A 6000-nucleotide genomic window follows, 5' to 3' on the forward strand; every position below is an offset into this window, starting at 1 on the left:
GGTGTACCGGGATATGCAATGAACCAAGAGTGACATGTATGAAAGAATTATGAATGGTGGCTTTGCCACAAATACTATGTCAACTACATGATCATGCAAAGCAATATGACAATGATGAACGTGTCATGATAAACGGGATGATGGAAAGTTGCATGGCAATATATCTCGGAATGGCTATGGAAATGCCATAATAGGTAGGTATGGTGGCTGTTTTGAGGAAGATATAAGGAGGTTTATGTGTGAAAGAGCGTATCATATCACGGGGTTTGGATGCACCGGCGAAGTTTGCACCAACTCTCAATGTGAGAAAGGTCAATGCACGGTACCGAAGAGGCTAGCAATGATGAAAAGGTGGGAGTGCGTATAATCCATGGACCCAACATTAGTCATAAAGAACTCACATACTTATTGCAAAAATCTACAAGTCATCAAAAACCAAGCACTATGCGCATGCTCCTAGGGGGATAGATTGGTAGGAAAAGACCATCGCTCGTCCCCGACCGCCACTCATAAGGAGGACAATCAAAGAACACCTCATGTTTCAAATTTGTTACATAACGTTTACCATACGTGCATGCTACGGGACTTGCAAACTTCAACACAAGTATTTCTCAAATTCACAACTACTCAACTAGCACAACTTTGATATCACTACCTCCATGTCTCAAAACAATCATCACGCATCAAACTTCTCTTAGTATTCAACACACTCATAAGAAAGTTTTTACTAGTCTTGAATACCTAGCATATTAGGATTATTTAAGCAAATTACCATGCTGTTTAAGACTCTCAAAATAATCTAAGTGAAGCATGAGAGAATAATAGTTTCTATAAAACAAAACCACCACCGTGCTCCAAAAGATATAAGTGAAGTACTAGAGCAAAAACTATATAACTCAAAAGGTATAAGTGAAGCACATAGAGTATTCTAATAATTTCCGAATCATGTGTGTCTCTCTCAAAAGGTGTGTACAGCAAAGATGATCGTGGTAAACTAAAAAGCAAAGACTCAAATCATACAAGACGCTCCAAGCAAAACACATATCATGTGGTGAATAAAAATATAGCTCCAAGTAAAGTTACCGATGGAAGTAGACGAAAGAGGGGATGCCTTCCGGGGCATCCCCAAGCTTTGGCTTTTAGGTGTCCTTAGATTATCTTGGGGTGCCATGGGCATCCCCAAGCTTAGGCTCTTGCCACTCCCTGTTCCATAATCCATCAATTTTTTTACCCAAAACTTGAAAACTTCACAACACAAAACTTAACAGAAAATCTCGTGAGTTCCGTTAGCGAAAGAAAACAAAAGACCACCTCAAGGTACTGTAATGAACTCATTATTTATTTATATTGGTGTTAAACCTACTGTATTCCAACTTCTCTATGGTTTATAAACTATTTTACTAGCCATAGATTCATCAAAATAAGCAAACAACACACGAAAAACAAAATCTGTCAAAAACAGAACAGTCTGTAGTAATCTGTAACTAACGCAAACTTCTGGAACTCCAAAACTTCAGCAAAAATAGGAAGACCTAGACAATTTGTTTATTGAACAGCAGCAATTGGAATCAATATTTTATCACATTCTGGTGATTTTTAACAATTATTTTCGTGAACAGAAAGTTTCTGCAATTTTCAGCAAGATCAAATAACTATCATCCAAGAAGATCCTATAGGTTTAACTTGGCACAAATACTAATTAAAACATAAAAAGACATCTAACCAGAGGCTAGATCAAATATTTATTCCTAAACAGAATCAAAAGGCAAAAAAAACTAAAAATAAAATTGGGTTGCCTCCCAACAAGCGCTATCGTTTAACGCCCCTAGCTAGGCATAATAGCAAGGATAGATCTAGGTATTGCCATAATAATAGGATAGATCAGTAAAACTCATTTCATATTCCCTACGTTCAGCAGCGAGTTTTCTTTAAGGCAAGCAAAAGTAATCAGAAGGGCTAAATTTAATGGGACAAAAGTCCCCAAGATCAACTTTAGGAGGTATAGGTTCCTCCTTTGGCCCTTCGTATTGCACAACCAATTCATCATTATAAGCATTCTTTTGACAGAACTTTGTGAGCCTATATTCGAGAGAATATCCTAGCTCATTATTTTGAATAGAAAAATTATTATTAAGTTCAGAAATTCTATCGACTAGAATATTGGTAGGAACCTTTTTTCTAAGGTTTTCATTAAAAGCAACATAGTCTAGAGATTGAAAACGCATTATTTCTTCTTGATCAAAGAGGATAGCCTCTATGGGAGGACGGCCAGCGTCCACCCTATAATGCGCAAAGATTTCTTTGGCCTCTTTTATTATAAATCTAAACTCATGAGCCAAAAAGATAGTAGCAGCACGCTTAACAGAAGAATGCTCAATATTAGAAAATTCTAGGAAAATCCTTTGTATGCAAGGATGCCAGTGCATAAATTGTCTTTCAAGTTCAACTACAAGCATGGCGATAGCGTCCGCAAGACTACTAGTTCTATGAAGAATAGAACTACCCATAGAAGGCAAAGCACCGGCACAAGTAAAGAAATCTTGGATAACTCCTTTTCCAATAATATTACCACTACCAATTCGGAATTTTTTTGTATGTAAGATAGGGGGTTCTTCAGCAGGAGCATCAGAATTTTCCACGATATTATTATTGTCCATATCGACAATAATTTCCCCAATTTCAGACATAACGGCAGAAGGAGCAAGGGGCAAAAAGAGAGAGGAAGGCGGACGGAAAAGAGAGAGGGCGAATAAAACGGCAAGGGTGAAGTGGGGGAGAGGAAAATGAGAGGCAAATGGCAAATAATGTAATGCGGGAGATAAGGGTTTGTGATGGGTACTTGGTATGTTGACTTTTGCGTAGACTCCCTGGCAACGGCGCCAGAAATCCTTCTTGCTACCTCTTGAGCACTGCGTTGGTTTTCCCTTGAAGAGGAAAGGGTGATGCAGCAAAGTAGCATAAGTATTTCCCTCAGTTTTTGAGAACCAAGGTATCAATCCAGTAGGAGGCCACGCACGAGTCCCTCGCACCTACACAAACAAATAAATCCTCGCAACCAACGCGATAAGGGGTTGTCAATCCCTACACGGTCACTTGCGAGAGTGAGATCTTATAGATATGATAAGATAATATTTTTGGTATTTTTATGATAAAGATGCAAAGTAAAGAAAGTAAAATAAAAACGACGCTAGAAATAACTTGTTGTCGGGAGATTAATATGATGGAAATAGACCTGGGGGCCATAGGTTTCACTAGTGGCTTCTCTCAAGAGCATAAGTATTACGGTGGGTGAACAAATTACTGTTGAGCAATTGACAGAATTGAGCATAGTTATGAGAATATCTAGGTATGATCATGTATATAGGCATCACGTTCGAGACAAGTAGACCGACTCCTGCCTGCATCTACTACTATTACTCCACACATCGACCGTTATCCAGCATGCATCTAGAGTATTAAGTTCATAAGAACAGAGTAACGCCTTAAGTAAGATGACATGATGTAGAGGGATAAACTCATGCAATATGATATAAACCCCATCTTGTTATCCTCGATGGCAACAATACAATACGTGCCTTGCTGCCCCTACTGTCACTGGGAAAGGACACCGCAAGATTGAACCCAAAGCTAAGCACTTCTCCCATTGCAAGAAAGATCAATCTAGTAGGCCAAACCAAGCTGATAATTCGAAGAGACTTGCAAAGATAACCAATCATACATAAAAGAATTCAGAGAAGATTCAAATATTGTTCATAGATAAACTTGATCATAAACCCACAATTCATCGGTCTCAACAAACACACCGCAAAAGAAGATTACATCGAATAGATCTCCACGAGAGACGGGGAGAACATTGTATTGAGATCCAGAAAGAGAGAAGAAGCCATCTAGCTAATAACCATGGACCCGAAGGTCTGAGGTAAACTACTCACACATCATCGGAGAGGCTATGGTGTTGATGTAGAAGCCCTCCGTGATCGATGCCCCCTCCGGCGGAGCTTCGAAACAGGCCCCAAGATGGGATCTCACGGGTACAGAAGGTTGCGGCGGTGGAATTAGGTTTCTGGCTCCGTATCTGGTAGTTTGGGGGTACGTAGGTATATATAGGAGGAAGGAGTACGTCGGTGGAGCAACAGGGGGCCCACGAGGGTGGAGGGCGCGCCCAGGGGGGTAGGCGCGCCCCCTACCTCGTGCTCTCCTGGTTGATGTCTTGACGTAGGGTCCAAGTCCTCTGGATCACGTTCGTTCCGAAAATCACGTTCCCGAAGGTTTCATTCCGTTTGGACTCCGTTTGATATTCTTTTTCTGCGAAACTCTGAAATAGGCAAAAAGCATCAATTCTGGGTTGGGCCTCCGGTTAATAGGTTAGTCCCCAAAAAATATAAAAGTGTATAATAAAGCCCAATAATGTCCAAAATAGAATATAATATAGCATGGAACAATAAAAAATTATAGATACATTGGAGACGTATCAATAACATGACCTCCAGAATAGGATTACCGTACCACTCTGGTGCGGATCTTACTCTGGTTGACCTACGAGGTTTGGTAGTAACTTGATCTGAAGTTACATGATCATCATCATTAGCTTCCTCACTAATTGGTGTAGGAGTCACAGGAACAGATTTCTGTGATGAACTACTTTCCAATAAGGGAGCAGGTACAGTTACCTCATCAAGTTCTACTTTCCTCCCACTCACTTCTTTCGAGAGAAACTCCTTCTCTAGAAAGGATCCATTCTTAGCAACGAATGTCTTGCCTTCGGATCTATGATAGAAGGTGTGCCCAACAGTTTCCTTTGGGTATCCTATGAAGACACATTTCTCCGATTTGGGTTCGAGCTTATCAGGTTGAAGCTTTTTCACATAAGCATCGCAGCCCCAAACTTTAAGAAACGACAACGTTGGTTTCTTGCCAAACCACAGTTCATAAGGCGTCGTCTCAACGGATTTCGATGGTGCCCTATTTAACGTGAATGCAGCCGTCTCTAAAGCATAACCCCAAAACGATAGCGGTAAATCAGTAAGAGACATCATAGATCACACCATATCTAGTAAAGTATGATTACGACGTTCGGACACACCATTACGTTGTGGTGTTCCGGGTGGCGTGAGTTGCAAAACTATTCCGCATTGTTTCAAATGTGGACCAAACTCGTAACTCAAATATTCTCCTCCACGATCAGATCATGGAAATTTTATTTTCTTGTTACAATGATTTTCCACTTCACTCTGAAATTCTTTGAACTTTTCAAATGTTTCAGACTTATGTTTCATTAAGTAGATATACCCATATCTGCTTAAATCATCTGTGAAGGTGAGAAAATAACGATACACGCCGCGAGCCCCAATATTCATCGGACCACATACATCAGTATGTATGATTTCCAACAAATCTGTTGCTCGCTCCATTGTTCCGGAGAACGGCGTTTTAGTCATCTTGCCCATGAGGCATGGTTCGCAAGTACCAAGTGATTCATAATCAAGTGATTCCAAAAGTCGATCAGTATGGAGTTTCTTCATGCGCTTTACACCAATATGACCCAAACGGCAGTGCCACAAATAAGTTGCACCATCATTATCAACTCTGCATCTTTTGGCTTCAACATTATGAATATGTGTATCACTACTATCGAGATTTATCACAAATAGACCGCTCTTCAAGGGTGCATGACCATAAAAGATATTACTCATATAAATAGAACAGCCATTATTCTCAGATTTAAATGAATAACCGTCTCGCATCAAACAAGATCCAGATATAATGTTCATGTTTAACGCTAGCACCAAATAACAATTATTTAGGTCTAAAACTAATCCCGAAGGTAGATGTAGAGGTAGCGTGCCGACGGCGATCACATTGACTTTGGAACCATTTCCCACGCGCATCGTCACCTCGTCCTTAGCCAGTCTTCGCTTAATCCGTAGTCCCTGTTTCGAGTTGCAAATATTAGCAACAGAACCAGTATCAAATACCCAGGTGCTACTGCGAGCTCTAGTA

Source organism: Aegilops tauschii, chromosome 2 (assembly GCF_002575655.3).
Source record: "Aegilops tauschii subsp. strangulata cultivar AL8/78 chromosome 2, Aet v6.0, whole genome shotgun sequence".
Classification (NCBI taxonomy): domain Eukaryota; kingdom Viridiplantae; phylum Streptophyta; class Magnoliopsida; order Poales; family Poaceae; genus Aegilops; species Aegilops tauschii.